Raw genomic sequence first — 18,796 nt, 5'->3', positions numbered from 1 at the left:
TTACAATGAGATGTATTAAACTAATAAACAGTATGGGGTTAATCTCAGTGTATCTATAAAGTTGCATCAGGGATGTGGATCTAAAAAAGAAAGGGAAACCACACTGGAACTGTAGCACTGCTTTGATGCTGGGTGATGCCAGTTTGCAAAACAAAGCGGAGAACTTGCGTACACCAGGGTATGAGCTACCGTGGAAATTTGCGTGGCTTTATACCAAGTTTAGGTTTTATACATTGCAATTTGAGTGTGGAAACATTCATACGCAACATTTTTGTGTGTGTGTGCGCATCATTTGTACATGAAGCCCCAGGTCTCGGTGGCTTTCAAACCCCAAAACATGCTATGGCAAAAATTGGTCCATCCCAAGGATCGGGTACCCCAGCACAGACAGAGTAAAATGGTTTATGCAGTTACAGTGCATCCGGAAAGTATTCACAGTGCATCACTTTTTCCACATTTTGTTATGTTACAGCCTTATTCCAAATTGGATTAAATTATTTTTTTCCTCAGAATTCTACACACAACACCCCATAATGACAGCGTGAAAAAAGTTTACTTGAGGTTTTTGCAAATTTATTAAAAATAAAAAAAATGAGAAAGCATATGTACATAAGTATTCACAGCCTTTGCCATAAAGCTCATAATTGAGCTCAGGTGCATCCTGTTTTCCCTGATCATCCTTGAGATGTTTCTGCAGCTTAATTGGAGTCCACCTGTGGTAAATTCAGTTGACTGGACATGATTTGGAAAGGCACACACCTGTCTATATAAGGTCCCACAGTTGACAGTTCATGTCAGAGCACAAACCAAGCATGAAGTCAAAGGAATTGTCTGTAGACCTCCGAGACAGGATTGTCTCGAGACACAAATCTGGGGAAGGTTACAGAAAAATTTCTGCTGCTTTGAAGGTCCCAATGAGCACAGTGGCCTCCATCATCCGTATGTGGAAGAAGTTCGAAACCACCAGGACTCTTCCTAGAGCTGGCCGGCCATCTAAACTGAGCGATCGGGGGAGAAGGGCCTTAGTCAGAGAGGTGACCAAGAACCTGATGGTCACTCTGTCAGAGCTCCAGAGGTCCTCTGTGGAGAGAGGAGAACCTTCCAGAAGGACAACCATCTCTGCAGCAATCCACCAATCAGGCCTGTATGGTAGAGGGGCCAGACGGAAGCCACTCCTTAGTAAAAGGCACATGGCAGCCCACCTGGAGTTTGCCAAAAGGCACCTGAAGGACTCTCAGACCATGAGAAACAAAATTCTCTGGTCTGATGAGACAAAGATTGAACTCTTTGGTGTGCATGCCAGGCGTCACGTTTGGAGGAAACCAGGCACCGCTCATCACCAGGCCAATACCAACCCTACAGTGAAGCATGGTGGTGGCAGCATCATGCTATGGGGATGTTTTTCAGCGGCAGGAACTGGGAGACTAGTCAGGATAAAGGGAAAGATGACTGCAGCAATGTACAGAGACATCCTGGATGAAAACCTGCCCCAGAGCGCTCTTGACCTCAGACTGGGGAGACGGTTCATCTTTCAGCAGGACAACAACCGTAAGCACACAGCCAAGATATCAAAGAGTGGCTTCAGGACAACTCTGTGAATGTCCTTGTGTGGTCCAGCCAGAGCCCAGACTTGAATCCGATTGAACATTTCTGAAAAGATCTTAAAATGGCTGTGCACCAACGCTTCCCATCCATCCTGATGGAGCTTGAGAGGTGCTGCAAAGAGTGATGGGTGAAACTGGCCAAGGATAGGTGTGCCAAGCTTGTGGCATCATATTCAAAAAGACTTGAGGCTGTAATTGCTGCCAAAGGTGCATCGACAAAGTATTGAGAAAAGGCTGTGAATACTTATGTACATGTGATTTATTTTTAATAAATTTGCAAAAACATCAAGTAAACTTTTTTCATGTTGTCATTATGGGGCGTTGTGTGTAGAATTCTGAGAAAAAAATGAATTGAATCCATTTTGGAATAAGGCTGTAACATAACAAAATGTGGAAAAAGTGATGCGCTGTGAATACTTTCCAGATGCACTGTAAGTGCCCAGAGGATTGCCGTGAATCATACATCGGGAAAACCAAATAACCACTGGTGAAGCAGATAGGCCAGGACTCCACAGTCTATTTACATCTACAGGACAGTGGTCACTCTTTCAGTGATGAAGATGTGCACATCCTGGACAGTGAGGAACGCTGGTTTGAGCAAGGAGTCAAGGAAGCCATTTATGTGAAAAAGGAACGACCATCTCTGAACTGAGGAGGGGGCCTAAGGGTACATCTTTCACCATCTTACAATGCTGTGATTGCAGCCATTCCCCAACTCTCTGTGAATGATACTCATAGCCATTGATCAATGGACAATTTGCATATCATTGATCACATGGCCCATTGTTAGTCAATAGTGCTAGTTCGGGCATTAGGCCAAGGTACTGTTTATAAGGTTGGAGAAACCTGCAGTCAACCGAGACTGAGGAAGTCAGTTGGATGAGTGATGAAACGTATCGGAAAAAAACTATGTCCAGATGAACAGAATCAACTTTCTAGAATTATAAGGAGCTGTTGGTGAAACAGCGTCTCCCGTTACAGCTCCATGGGCCTGGTAAAGACTGTGGATCTTATCTGTGGCATGAGCTGGGGATGAGAAGTTTACATTGATTAACAGGTCAATAGAAGGAGATGAAGAGATGGTTTAACGATCAGTCTACAAAACGGGGAGATTTTGCTTGATGATCTGTTGGAGAGGTAGTGTTGGGGTGGAATGGGAGGACAAGAGGGATGCATGGCTCATTATTTGGGGATCGTCTTAGGGTGTATGGTACAAGGACTGCTCCTGGCTTGATTGAGGGTCTTGACCACAACACGAGAAGGGTATCCACAAGGGGTGATCAAAAAGTATGGTGAATCTTGATGCAGAGCACCATCCAAGAGCAACGCAAAACAATTCAATGCAGGTCCTGACATGTCCATCCTAGAGCTGAATTTGTGACAGGTTTCAACTTGTTTGATAGTGTCAGTCGTTTGTGAGTCACTGTTAGTTCAAGTGTGTTTTTCAAGTTTGTCGTTAATAATGGATATCGAGCAACGCATTAACATGACATGTTATTTCAAATTGCAAAATGCTCAGGAAAGCCATCAGATGTTAAAATCGGTTTATGGTGACACTGCACCGATCAATTAAGACTGTTTACAAGTGGTTTGATCAATTTCGTAATGGATCTGACTTGGTTGAAAACAAAAGATCAGGATGTCCTTCCACATCGATAACCAAGGTAAATGTTAAAATGGTTTCATTCTTCATCATGACAGCGCTCCTTGTCACACAGCCCTTCTACTACGACAATTTCTGTTGAGTAAAAACATTATGCTGTGTCTGCATCGAGCTTATTCACAGGATCTGGCACCGTGTGACTTCTGGCTGTTTCCTAAATTGAAAATGACCATGGAAGGCAAACAATTTCAATCCATTGAGGACATCCAGGCAGCCACAACAGACCAACTAAAGACTCTCTCGAAAAAAATCTTCCAGAACTGCTTCGCAAACTGGCAGGAGCATTGGGATAAGTGCATTCGAAGTGGAGGAGAGTATTTTGAGGTTGACTAGTAGTCGTAAATCTTTTACTGCAATAAACGTGTCTTTTTTAAAACATTCACAGTATTTTTTGATCTCACCTCATATGCTCTATCAATAAAAAAAAAATCTCACTTTGAGTGCTTCATTACGGAAGTCAACCTCATCACTCCAAGGCGGTGGAGTCTATGGAACTGTGAAAGAGGCAGAGAGTTTTTAGAATGCCAGGGATGGAAGGAGATGTAGAGAAGGTAACTGTGTGGGTCAGTTTACTAATTTGTAAAAAACTGACATTTTACATCCTGGAAAGCTGATAGAAAGTCTGATATCTAAAAATGGTAGACTAGTGGTGGCAACGGCAAATATAAATCTAGAAGAGAATGGAGGAAACTAATAAAATCAATGATGAATTCCAATAAGTGGTTTCTGGAGTAGAGGCAGTACCAGCAGAATTGTGGATATATATGTTCAACAGATCCCGTAGCAAGCTATAGAAACGCTCCAATACCCAGCTGATGAAGATGTTGGCATAGCTTGGTCCCATTCTACTTACCCATGGCAAGTCCACTGACCTGGTGAAAAGTCTGGTGAGGGTGTTTGTGGTAGGGTCCTGGGCTGGAGGTCTGTTAAGTGCCTGTCTGAGGGCAATGAGATCTTCATCATGATGTCTATGGTAAAGATAAAACAGGGAGGAAACCTAAAGCAAATGTCATACAACTAGGGAGCAGGATTAGAATCTTTTAAGTACAAAGAGATACCTTCAGCCGGGGATCTCACTGGTTAAAACGTTTTTGTAACCTTTTATAAAGTACCTCTAACTGCATTAATCATTATAAGGCACCTGCAGGGCAAACAACATGAAACCGATGAGCAGATACCATTTTATTCAATCACAGAGACACTAAAGTATACTCTGGAAACACAATGTCCCAAATGTTTTCTTAAATTGCTAAAAGGAAGCTCTTATGGACAAACTTTAGGCAATGGTCACTTGACCCACACTGGCAGATTTCCTAAACACTCTCTGCTTACTGTTACTAAATGTGCTCAACCCTGTCGTTGCATGCTGTAAACACTGCCATTTAACACACAAAACTCCAGTCGCTACGATGAAATGCTGACGACTCTCGCTTGTCATGGTTTACTCTCTTACAAGCTTAATTGTTCACATGTCTTTCCAAACTAGCAGTAATGGAGTTGGAATACACACTGTACTGAAAGTTACTGTGGGACAAACTGGGCATGGCCCATCGTGATTGGCTTTCAGTGGTACACAAGCTCTAGATTTGGCAGGACTACGATAGCCAGCTGTACCACCCAAGTGAATACTAAAGTGGAAGTTGAGATGGTCCAAGTTGGCTCCACGTCCTTTTGCAACTTTAGCCGAGAATTGCCGATAATGTAACCAAGGATGAGCTGGGCAAATGAAGACACAGTCAGTCAACAACAAGAGGTGATGGAAGGTGAAGGAGGCTGGGAGCATGAACTGAATAGAGCGCATTGCTGCACCCACCACATGACAAACCACCTCACGATCCCAGATTAGTACGGGTGACACCTCAGCACCCGACGAGCCAATCCTGCCACCAACCCCAAATTTATTCCCTGTAAGTTGGAGGACCCACAAATTAACATCATACCTAGGATTAAGGTGCTGAAAGGCCCAATGGAACAGAATCACTTCTGCCGTTTTCAGGGTTTGAACCGGCAGCTTTCCAATTGCAGGCGTAGATCATTGGCCTCAGAGCCACCACTCCACCCATAGTGTATTTGTGCTTACATATGAAAGAAAGAATGAAGTGTTCAACACTAGTGCAGTGCAATTAATCATCTTCAATAAACAGTTCAATAAATAATCCATAAAAGTGGTGCCTATCCATGAGCTAAAAATCAATTCATAAATAATCCACAAATAAAAGCAGAAGAAAACCATACAGTACTTTCTGCTCACTCTCTCTTCAAGCCTAGTGCGTCTTACATTCATTGTCTCTCCATCTCACCATAATGGTCTGAGCCAGGGGTGCCCAATGCATCGATTGCGATCGACCGGTAGATCGCAAAGATAGTGCAGGTAAATCGCGTTGCATTAAAATTTTAATTTTTTTTTAAACGTTAGTCTATCATATATCCTCCTATGGCATTTGCCACTTGATTGACATACAGAGATCTCTTTTGTTCTAACACATGACCAAACGCACGAGCTACTGCAGAATTCCAGCTGTGATCTAGTTAGCCTTCCAATTTATATCGACTAAAGAAGGGATTTAAAAAAATATATCTGGGGAGGGTATGGGCTGGATGTGGAATTAGAAGAGGATTTGTTTCTCTCACAATGTCACAATCGAAGTGCATTTGTCTGACCTGTCAATCTATCATTGCTATTTCAAAGAAGGAAAATATGGAAAGGCACTTTTGAACTGTTCATAAAAACTAAGAAACTGACGTCCTTCCAAAAAGCGATCTGAGAAAGAGAAAGGAGAAGAAACTAAAATCGCAGTTAATCGGACAGCCGTCATTTTTCACTCGGCTGAATTCAAAAGCTCCTTGACTGCATTATTTGGTTCTACTTATTTATGCGAGTCAACCTTTTCCCACATGACGATTATTAAATCCAAATAGAGAAGAGACCATAAATGTATTGAATTGTTATTGTGCCATAAAGGTTATTCAGTTAAGGCAGGGGTCCTCAATCACGGTCCTGGAGAGCCACAGTGGCTGCAGGTTTTTGCTCCAACCCAGTTGCTTAATAAAAAGCACTTATTGCTAAAGTAACACTTCTGCTTCACTTTAGTGATTTTGAGCCCTTATTGCTTAATTTTGTCTTAAACAGCTATTTTAATTGCTCCTTATTATCAATAACATGCAAATGACAAAAGAGAGCAGCATTTCTCCATTTAGCTTATTTACATTTACACCTGTGTGTATTTATCTGCACTATTGGGTTTAACTAAATACTTGGAAGAAAAATGAAGAGAAAAAAGTGAAGGACTGAGAATTACTCGTCCATTTTAGCCTTCAAATCATTTGCATGATAGAAAGGGAAAGAAAATCTAAGATATGAGAATGACCTGACATAGCAGAGTTAATTTAATTTCATAGCTTGTTAGTGCTTTATTGGCAAGAATTGCTTTCTAATTAAGCAACCAGGTCAGAACAAAAACCTGCAGCCACTGCGGCTCTCCAGGACTGGGATTGAGGACCCCTGAGTTAAGGTATGACAACATACAGTGGTGTGAAAAACTATTTGCCCCCTTCCTGATTTCTTATTCTTTTGCATGTTTGTCACACAAAATGTTTCTGATCATCAAACACATTTAACCATTAGTCAAATATAACACAAGTAAACACAAAATGCAGTTTTAAATGATGGTTTTATTATTTAGGAGAAAAAATCCAAACCTACATGGCCCTGTGTGAAAAAGTAATTGCCCCCTTGTTAAAAAATAACCTAACTGAGACGACTCATCCAAGAGGTCACAAAAGACCCCAGGACAACATCTAAAGAACCGCAGGCCTCACTTGCCTCAATTAAGGTCAGTGTTCACGACTCCACCATAAGAAAGAGACTGGGCAAAAACGGCCTGCATGGCAGATTTCCAAGACGCAAACCACTGTTAAGCAAAAAGAACATTAGGGCTCGTCTCAATTTTGCTAAGAAACATCTCAATGATTTCCAAGACTTTTGGGAAAATACCTTGTGGACTGATGAGACAAAAGTTGAACTTTTTGGAAGACAAATGTCCCGTTACATCTGGCGTAAAAGGAACACAGCATTTCAGAAAGAGAACATCATACCAACAGTAAAATATGGTGGTGGTAGTGTGATGGTCTGGGTTGTTTTGCTGCTTCAGGACCTGGAAGGCTTGCTGTGATAGATGGAACCATGAATTCTACTGTCTACCAAAAAATCCTGAAGGAGAATGTCCGGCCATCTGTTCGTCAACTCAAGCTGAAGCGATCTTGGGTGCTGCAACAGGACAATGACCCAAAACACACCAGCAAATCCACCTCTGAATGGCTGAAGAAAAACAAAATGAAGACTTTGGAGTGGTCTAGTCAAAGTCCTGACCTGAATCCTATTGAGATGCTATGGCATGACCTTAAAAAGGCGGTTCATGCTAGAAAACCCTCAAATAAAGCTGAATTACAACAATTCTGCTAAGATGAGTGGGCCAAAATTCCTCCAGAGCGCTGTAAAAGACTCAGTGCAAGTTATCGCAAACGCTTGATTGCAGTTATTGCTGCTAAGGGTGGCCCGACCAGTTATTAGGTTTAGGGGGCAATTACATGGCCCTGTGTGAAAAAGTAGGTTTGGATTTTTTTTTCTCCCTAAATAGTAAAAACCATCATTTAAAAACTGCATTTTGTGTTTACTTGTGTTATATTTGACTAATGGTTAAATGTGTTTGATGATCAGAAACATTTTGTGTGACAAACATGCAAAAGAATAAGAAATCAGGAAGGGGGCAAATAGTTTTTCACACCACTGTATATTTTATGTATAAAGTATACTCAGTATAGCATTTTTAATGTAGGTAGATCATTTCAAGCTGGTCATTTTAGAAGTAGCTCACAAGCCGAAAAAGTGTGGGCACCCCTGGTCTGAGCCTTCAGCAACTTTGGCCCCCATTTCTGGCAGTCATTCCCACTGCCTCCTCCGACATTTTGCCAGGACACTCTGAGTCAACTAGCCTTCAGTTTTCCACTACCCTCCACTCAGTCTTTGAGATTCTTACCATCGTCCTCCGCTCATCCATAGACAATCAGCAGGGGAAAAGCCCTTCCTGGGAATGCCATTCCTCTTGCCAACCCCTCTTGGGATTACAGCTCATCGGCCTCCTCTTCCTCACGCCAGCTTGGATACCCAATACTGCCTTCTCCCTCACGGTTCTGCCTCTCCCAGTTTCCCTGCACAGGCTCTTTTTTTAAGCTGTCTCCATGCGCAGGTCCTGTAATCACCGACTCCAAGACATGAATGAAGTACTTGACTTGATAATGCTGATTTATTTGCATTACGGACTCTATCTGTACTTGCAGCCAAATGTACAGGTCGATCTTCCCCGTCAATATAAGAGAAGGAAATGTGCAATTAGCCACGTGGTGCAGCAAGAGTGAAAACAAACATTGAAGGAGCCTGACACCCCCCACCAAAACACCTGAGACTTTATGAACTAATAATAATGCCGAAAGATTTATTACTATTTACAAGATGTTTCTGTCTTTCTGATAGAATAAAAAGTGCCAAGTATTAGCGCAAACAGTTTGGAGAGTCTTCAGCGTGACTTCAAACAACAGAACGAGCCCCTGGCTTCAATCACTACACGCCTCTTTGAATTTACTACCTTTAAAGACGCACAAATTTTTTCTGACTTTTGACTATGATTCCAGCATTTCTGATTTGTTTTGATGAAATCTATGATTACACATCTCTGACTGAGTACTTTCTTCTTTGATATCACTGAGGCATGGTGGTGCAGTGGTTGGCACTGCTGTTGCACAGCTCAGACCACCTTTTTGCTCACAATAATTGGTCCAGTATAGTTGCAGATGTTTTCCTAGCCCTCAGAGACACTTTTAAGATGATTGCACCATTATAATCCTGTCAAATCTAGTTTAGTTAGTCCTTTCCCATCAAATTTAAAGCATTTCATCGAGTTTCACGTGAGCATTGCCGTGATTTCTCCAAACATGAGGTGAAGTAAACACAGTGGAGTTCACTCAACACTACATATATGCAATTATTAAACATTTTTAAATGATTTTTGTGTGACCAAATCAATAGTGGCTTCTTATGGCTCCTAGAAATATGACTGGAAATTTACATAAGTGATAAAAGTAGGAAGGTAAGACATCACCAGTGGGAATTACAAAAGGTTCCATTACACATGAACGCAGTGAAAGTCACGGACGACAGGATACATCTACAGACGAAGTGGCACATGAAAGGAGGTCACTTACAGCATGCTGAACTCAGAAGAATCTGATCAATCAAGCAATGAATGTCTAAGCCGGCACAGGATGTCTATCTGGAAGGGACCAGACGCTACCCTCACCTTTAAAATAGTCCCATGGTTCTCTGCTGTCTCTATGGGGAGGAGGCTGTGAGGAATGGAGCAGTTTCTTTGGGCCTGGAAACTACTGTTCACAGCTCCTTGGAGCTGGACATCCAGAAGAAGCTCTAAGATCCACTCCTCCTCCAAGAAGCCTAATAAACGATCCAAGGTGAAGCTCTGAGAAGAGTGGGAGCCTTATCAGATCGGAGTGACTAATTAAATATTAACATCAAGGGCGTCAAAGACGTAAATGATAATGAATTCATTAAGCAACATCAATCACTCAATCAATTCTTCGCATTCTGGGAATTCTGGTAGGTTTGTTGAAATAGAAAATAATCAATCAAACAAGGACCAGAGGAAGAGTTTGAAATGCAGGCAAGAAGAGGCATTCAAGAAAAAAGAAGAAGACGGCAAGTGAAGAATAACCTCACTTGACTTGTACACTGCACAGGATGCTATATACAGTATACTGTAACCCAGCCAGCTATGAAGGCCATTTTATTTGTTGACCGTTTAGTGTCAAGACCTCGAGGTCTTTTACATAAGATGGGCTCTCGGGGTGCACACCATCCTGTGTTGTTTGTGCCTTTCTATTAAAAAGCTCTTGACAGTAAACTTCATTTCCCACACACTGGAGGTGTGACCATAATTTGTTATTAGCTGGACATTATGATTTTTTGCTGCTCTAAATAACTGTTCTTAAATTTTTCATTTAATTTTGCAACTATGTTTAGATGTAATTATTGTAAAGTACTTTGAGCTACTTTCATATATAAACATATGTGCTTTATAAATAAATGTGGCTGGTGTTATACTCAGTTGATTTCATGTTCATTTCTATTGATTAGAATGCCTGAAACTTATGAGAAGAAGATGTGGGAGAAGGTTTTCTCGTCATTTGAGACCAAAATAGAACTTTTTGGCCAGACGTCAGAGGTGTATGTGTGGGATAAAGCTAACACAGCCCATGCCTCAAGAAACACCAGATCTATGGTGAAATATGGTGGTGCAGCATCAGGCTACAGGGATGCTTTTTCATGTGCTGGGAATGGGTATCTTGTCAGAGTTGAATGGACAATGGATGGACACAAATACTACACAATATTACAGGAGAACTTGTTCCAATCTGCTATGAACCTACGGCTCGGGAGAAGATTTATCTTTCGAACATGACAGTGACCCTAAGCATAAGGCGAAGCTACACTTGAATGGCTCCAAAACAGAAAGGTGAATGTTTTGGAATGACAAGTCAAAGACCTGGGGCCTCATGTATAAACGGTGCGTACGCACAGAAATGTTGCGTAAGAACTTTTCCACGTTCAAATCGCGATGTATAAAACCTACACTTGGCGTAAAGCCACACACTTTTCCACGGTACCTCATACCTTGTCGTACGCAAGTTCTCCGCTCGGTTTTGCAAACTGGTGGCACCCAGCGTCAAAGAAATGGTACTGTTCCTGTGTGGTTACTCATTATTTCCCTGACGCGGCTTTATAAATACACTGAAACTAACCGCATATTGTTTATTAATGTAACGCATCTGATTGTAATTAACTTGTAACAATATAATGGTCCAGGGAATAGGCATAGTATTCCAAATAGCATAACTGCTTTAGCGTTTTTACTCTAACTGCACCTTCTTCTTCTTCTTCTTTCAGCTCCTCTTGTTAGGAGTTGCCACAGCGGATCGTCTTTTTCCATATTACTCTCACTGCACCACTCGGAGTATTTATATCCCTGTATCTGAGTGTGAATCACAGCAGCAGCTGATCGGAAAGAGAATTATCGGTATACAGCTTCAAGGACACGCTGTCTCAGCCACTGCAAAACGTTTCAAAGCCTTTCCTGTACAGACCTCACGGTTCAGAAACAGTTTCATCCCAAGAACTTTAAATGCAGTCAATCAATTGCTCCTTGTAGAACGGTTTGTACTTATAAGTACAATCACCTCACTGTAAATTTGCACTACAGTTATAATATCGCACAACCTGAGCCTCTTTATAAAGTGCGTATTTACATATGATGACGATATCATTTTTAAGGTGAAATGCAGCAAAATATGTTTGTTAAATTATACAGATAAAAGTTTAACTTCATTTAAATAATCTATATTCTTCACTGAGAGTGTCGTTAAGGATAGAATAATTAAACATGTACTACGAAGATATTTCAATGTTCCTTAAACGTTTTGAAGAATCGGCGCTAAGCTTACAGATGGCTTAACTTCTATTACAGAGCTGATTGTGTGGCGATCGGTTACTTGGGGAAAGAAAAGCGAGGACTGCAGCGATGGCTATGCCAATATATATTGAATATAACACAGAAAGAGAAAATAACAACACAGCTAAAAACGCAGCGACAAATTTCAGCAAAAGTTAAATGCTTGTGTCATTAGCACGAGGCGGCTATGCAGTGTCCGCAACGGATGTGGCCATCCACCGTGCATAAGATACCTTACTGACATTGGTGGGCGAAGGGGCCACCGATTCTTCCTCTGCCCAGTGCCACCACAAGCCTAGAGCCGACCCTGATTGTACTGCTGCAATAAATTATTTCATCGAAGTGAAACACATGTTTAATAACGTGCTTTAACTCCTATCATCATGAAAATGACATCACGTATACATCTCAGTATTTTAGTTATTCAGAGAGCTGTAATATCACAAATGTAATGGATTCTGTGTCCAGTTGGAGGAAGAGAGCCGGTTTAAGAAGCAAGTAGTGATTCACACACATAGAGCAAAAAGAAGATCAAATACAAAACAAAGCATTTAACATGCAACTTTAATTACGATGTGATTTGAGAAACTGGTTAATTAAACAATTTTAAGATGAAGTTTGTGATGTTCTACTTTAATGACAAAATAAACTACGTGATTAAAGTGGAAATTTCGAGATTGAAGTTGACATTTCATGCTTTTTCCCCACCGTGTGCCTTTTTTCTCTGTACCCTAATAAGCTTTCATATGACACTCAGACAGTGGGCTACAACTCGCCTTTTCACGGCGACTTTGATATCTGACAACTTCTTTTTCATTTCCGGCACTGTGCAATTTTGTGAACGTGAGCTTTCAAGTTTCTCTAACATGCTATGTCACTCGATCAACTTCATTTTGTTGATTATACCACAGTTTCATTAAACAAATAGTATGTTTTTCCTTTGGCTCCACTTGGTATTCGCTGAAATTCTTATATTTTCCCCGTGTTTTTCCCATTGTCTTTTCACAGAAGGCTGAGTTTAAGGGCGATTAATATTGATTTGCATATTCAAAGAGGCATAATTCTGGGATGAATTGGGGCGGGACATAAGGCACGTGCACAAACGTTAGTTTTCACGCTGATCAGGATTTATGTAGCGGAAGAACGTGGAAGTTGGAGTACGCACAGATTCCTGCATCTGGATTTTTCTGTGCGTAAGCACATTTCGGCTTTTGTGCTTACGCCAGGTTATAGTGCGAGTTCTACGCACGGCGTTATACATGAGGCCCCTGATCTTAACCCTATTGAGAGTCTGCAGCACTATTTGAAAGTGCTGTCCAAAGGACACAGACGAGGCAGCAAGGGTTAGGTACATAAGGTGAATTGTGTTTTATTAAAATCCAAAAAGAATCAAAAAGTGTTCAACAGTGCAGTGCTCTAAAATCTTCAACAATCTATATATATATATATATATATATATATATATATATATATATATATAAAAGCCAAATACCACAGACTCACTCATCACGAAATCTCCCAAACCATTAGGACTTGGGACTTGAAATTTGCAACGTAGATTACCTTTGGCCCATAGGTGCGTGGTCCAAGTGTGAAATTTCTTATAGTTTTTTTAGACTCGTTTGTATGTCTGTCTGTTTTTCACGAGAGAACTACTTAACAGATTTAGATCGGGTTTTTGTCTATAATTTGCTTGAACATTCTGTTGATTTTGCAACTTTCTCATCGCACTAAGTATCATAGTTCACTTGCGATACTGATTTATTAGCGTGAATCCGAGAGACACACAGTGAGCCAAGGGGAGGGAGGGTGGGGTCCTCCTCGTGGCGTAACCTTAACTCCGCTTAGTTAGCAAACAAGAGAACTACTTAACGGATTTAGATCTTTGTTTTCTATAATTTGCTTGAACATTCAGGTTGATTTTGCGACTTCTCTCATTGTGCTAAGAATCATAGTTCGCTTGCAGAAGCGATATATTTGTGCTAATCCGAGACAGAGGCTGTGGGCTGAGGGAAGAGTGACGTCAGGAGTAGAGAGCTGGATGGGGCCCTCCTCACTGTCCTGTTGGTAAATAGATAATTCATAAAAACAGTGACGGTCTATGAATTTAAAATCCAGATTAAAACATGATTAAAGTCAACAGCCATCGGGTCCTTCATATTCTGTCAGAGGAGCCCAGCACCTCTCCAATTCCATCTCACCTATCGCTCACTCAGCCAGCGGAGACACAAGCAGCCGTGGTCCTCACCACCCGACCCACATTTTAGCTTCCTCCACACAGTGCCGGTCAACCCATACGGGGTCAGTCATCCTCCTGTCTTCCTTGTTGCTCCCCTGGCATATCTTGGATCCCTGGGGTACAATGCCACCTCAGTCGTTTTCACTCCTCAGCAATTCATTAGTGGGGAATGATCTGCTCCTAGAGCACCAATCCTTCACATGCCAAGGACCATGCTGCGTCTCACCCACACTGGCTAGCTGGCTCGACCTGCATCTCCACCGATGCTGTCCTCATGGCTCTCCTCTTTCCTTCGGTCCTATTTTTTCAGTCTCCAAACATGACATTCTACTTTCTTGACTGGAGAACATTTTGGTTATCTCTGGCACTGCCCTCCATTGCTTTAAGTCCTATATGACAGATAGGCAGGAGTTTGTTAGTCTTGGCAACAGCAGATCAAACACAGTGCCAGTCACACAAGGAGTTTCTCAGGGCCTCCCCTTGGCCATATTATTCATAGCTATGGACTGGGTTATCATTTTTATGCAGATGGCATTCAGCTCGATTTCAATGTTAAAAGTGAAAGTTCATTTGGGTTTTCTCAGCTCACAACTTGCCTCAGTGAAATTAAACCCTGGATGGAGCTGAGCTCTTCAAAATTAAATTTAAACAAAACTGAACTCCCGCAAATTGGCACTAAAGCGTAACTTAAGAAACTCGGTGATCTCATCAGACCTTCGTCTAATGCAAAGTGTCTTGGTGTTATTTTTGATTTCTTCCTTTCTTATTCTACTCACATAAATTGCATTAAGAAACTTTACTTCCACCTCCGTAACATATCCTGTGTTCGCTCATTCCACACCTTTTCTAATTCTGAGACTTGTTAAAGCTTTTATCACATCCTCCATCGATTATTGTAACTCTCTCTGGCAGATGCCCCTTCAAATCTTATATCACAGATCCAGATGATTCAAAACTCTGCTGCAAGAGTCCTTACACAAACCAACAACAGCAAGCACATCACACCCATCCTGGTTCACCTTCACTGGCTCCCTGTGTCTTGCAGAATTGAATATAAAATTCTATTATTAACCCACAAAAGTTTTAAATGGCGTCACACCAGTCTACATCAGTGACCTTCTCCATCGCTGTGCTCCTGTTTAGGTCCTCCGATTCTGGCAATCCTATTGTGCTGCACACTGACCTGCAGTCTATGGGTGACAGGGCCATCAGCTGTATAGTGCCCAAACTTTGGAATGACATCCCAAAACTAATTAGATCAGCCGACTCCATTCTTTTTTAAAAAACAACTCCAAACTCATCTGTGCAGGGAGGTTTTTAGCTTAATTTGACATTCTGCCTTCTCTTTCAGTCTTCCTCTCTGTCGAGAGAGTCAGGATAATCTGTGTGTGTGTGTGTGTATCACAAATATGTTATTTGCTAGGCATTTATTTTAGTATTGAACTTATTATACTCTGGTTTATTCTCTCTTTTGTTCTATTTAATGCTTGTGTCTATCCTGTGTTTCTTTATTGTTCTATATAGAAAACTATTTGTATCATTTTGTTTTAAGCACCTGGAGGATGAGAAAGGCGCTATATAAACCTTCTTGCGGGTGCTCCTGTTAGGGGTCGCCACAACGGATCATCTTCTTCCATATCTTTCTGTCCTCTGCATCTTGTTCTGTTACACCCATCATCTGCATGTCCTCTCTCACCACATCCATAAAACTTCTCTTAGGCCTTCCTCTTTTCCTCTTCCCTGGCAGCTCTATCCTTAGCATCCTTCTCCCAATATATCCAGAATCTCTCCTCTGCACATGTCCAAATCAATGCAACCTTGCCACTCTGGCTGTGACTCCCAAACGTCCAACCTGAACTGACCTTCTGAAGACGCTATATAAATAAAATGTATTATTATTATTATTGGTGTTTTCTATACTGCCCTGTAGTGTTACTTGTGTGTCGTAGTCTCTCCTATTACAACACATAACATGCACTGTAGCCATTTCCTCTGTTGCACTCCAGTATACGCTGTCAGAAAGACGCACGGTGTTACTATCTCATATGCATTCAGACTGTATGCTCCCATTTTGTAAAAACGATGTTGTACAGAAGAAGCCTTTACCGTATTTGTCACATATTCATTACATTACAGTGAAAGTCATTTCTTCACATAGCCCAGCTTATGTGGAAGTTGGGGTCAGAGTGTAGGGTCTGCCATGATACAGTACCCCTGCAGGAGAAAGGGTTAAGGGCCTTGCTGAAGGGCCCAACAGTGGTAGCCTGGTGGTGCTGGCACTTGAACCCCCCAACCTAATGAACAGTAACCCAGCTCCTTAATCATTCAGCTACCACTGCCCCTTTTAAAGCAACATCATCCCATCAGTACTTCTGTTTTCCTAAGTCTGAGAGACAACCACCTGCTGAAGGGCAGGCAAAGACTGTTTTTGTGAATATTGTTACCACCAACAATGAGAGCTTTAACGGAGAGTGATTGAAGAAGAACATATTCAGTATTTAGTTTAGTAAATTCTGTCAGCAGCTCTACAACTGACCACATCCTCCGAAAGAGCAGGTTCAGGAAAAAACAGGCCTACAGCATCCTTTTTGAAGGAAATTCTGAGAGGGTCAAAGTATCCAAGTATGTGTTTTCATACCGTATGAAGAATCCAAGTCTTCTCCTCTTGCAATGTGTACTCTACTGTGTTTCTCTAGAGAAACGTGGAGGTTGAAGGCCTACTTGTTCCTCATAAGCTCGTCTTTATTGATGAGGCAGGATTTAACTTAACCAAAAGAAGGTGAAGCAACACAGTTTGCTGTTGGGCTATTTTGAATGTCCATGGCCAGAGAGGAGAGAATGTCACCAGAAGAGAAGTGTGCGGCCATCAGTCATGAGAGGTCCTCCGCCAGCATGCTGTCCTTGGTCTCTATAAACTGTGCTTCTTCTTGCTTTCCCTGATAGTCCAAGAGACCATGAACACCAGCTAGATCAGAGGGAACCAGCACAACCAGAGCTGCCTTGTTACACTGTCATTTGGGACAACGTCATTTCCATAAGGCTACTCTTGTTCATGGCTGCTTCACCAATGACCCAGGGCTCTTTGACATCTTTCGACCTGTATATTCTCTCTTTTTAAACCCCATAGAGAAGCTTTTTGTTCAGCATGGCGGTGGACAGTTTACGACCACTACCCCTAAATCCATGTTCACCTTCTCCAGGCCATGGAAGAGGCCTATTTAGATGTTTTAGTTTCAGCTTGTCAGGGGTGGATAAAACATGCAACTGTGACGTTGATGACATTTTTTGGCCTAACCCTGACCAGAGACAGGATGATGAGGCAGAATCGTTTTTTTTTGTTTACTGTATTCATCACCTTTTTCATTTTTCTTCATTTATACTTTACCTTACATTGGTTTTGAAGTTATACTGTATGGCAGAGGATATTAACGAATAAGAACTGTGCAAATACAAACATTTGTGTCATCTTTAATTGTGCTTTCTGTGGGGCAGTACTCATTGCCGGTTTCTACAGTTGTGTTTTGATCTGGCCAGTATGTAAGACTGTGTGGTAGTGGACGTGTTTTTTAAAGGCTTTTCTGTTCTGCCTGAAGGCAAACTTTGGTTTTTCAGCAAGAACGCATGGTTTGGTTTTGACTAGTAAGTTTATGGAGCATCTAGTTATGGATTTGTGTTTTGAGAAATGGAAGCATAATTTCAAGAAATGCAGTTGAGCTATCAAGACAACCTGTCATAAAAATAAACAGGTAACACTTGTGGCCTGTAGTTTAAATCTATAAATACCATTTTAATATTGAACATAAGGCTTCTACATAACTGGTTACACAGCAGCTTAGGCTTAGGAAAACAAATCAATATTGGAATTAGGCAATTCTAGCAAGATGACGTCAATGATTTAAGAGAGTCCTGACTGACATCTGTGACACAGGAGTGCTGTCTGCTGTGCAAGTCAGAGGACACCACAGTGCCATGTTAAGCACATGCTGCAAGACGCGTCTTCAGGATTTGTGCTCCTGCTTCGTTCTACTGGGAGGCTGCCATCAGCTCTCGTCAGACTATTGAGAAACAACAGTAAAGACGGTTACAACCAGCAACATCATTCATTTAATAGAAATTCAGTTGGCAGCCCCTGAAGATCAGGATATGTGAAGCGGTGTGGCCTCAACCATTGTGACGCGACACGCCACAGCAGGAGGGGTGTGCAGCAGCTCTTGCTGTATCTTGTACAGAGTGCTCCTGATGCGACGTGATGTGTGGATAACTGAACATTCGGAATGGCCTGTTGCAGGATTTGCCTTTTGACCAACCTCTGGGTTTTCATTTACAGTAATACGTACCATCCAGTAGCACATTGAAGGCCGGAAATACTTTTTAAATTTGGGTTACATTATTTACCACATCCATTGGTTATGTGTATGGAAGTTGCACGATATTGCAACTCACTTTATTAGATAACACCAGTTGTTTGGTCTAAATTTCATAGCTGCAATGGAAATGTGTTTAATGTGTGTTGACATTTTTCCCCCACTGTATATTAACCTGCAGCAAGAGGTGTTATAGCTGATCTCATTAGTCTGGAAGTGGCAGCCTTTGTGTCAAGTAATTTCAAGGCAAAGCTGGATTTACATTTCTTTATTTGGCTGATGCTCTTATCCAAAGCAACTTGCAATTTTTTGAGATTCAACTGGTTACATTTCTTTGTTTTTTTCCCAGT

The sequence above is a fragment of the Polypterus senegalus genome, chromosome 1 (genome assembly GCF_016835505.1).
Source record: "Polypterus senegalus isolate Bchr_013 chromosome 1, ASM1683550v1, whole genome shotgun sequence".
NCBI classification, from domain to species: domain Eukaryota; kingdom Metazoa; phylum Chordata; class Cladistia; order Polypteriformes; family Polypteridae; genus Polypterus; species Polypterus senegalus.
This window is presented reverse-complemented; position numbering follows the sequence as displayed.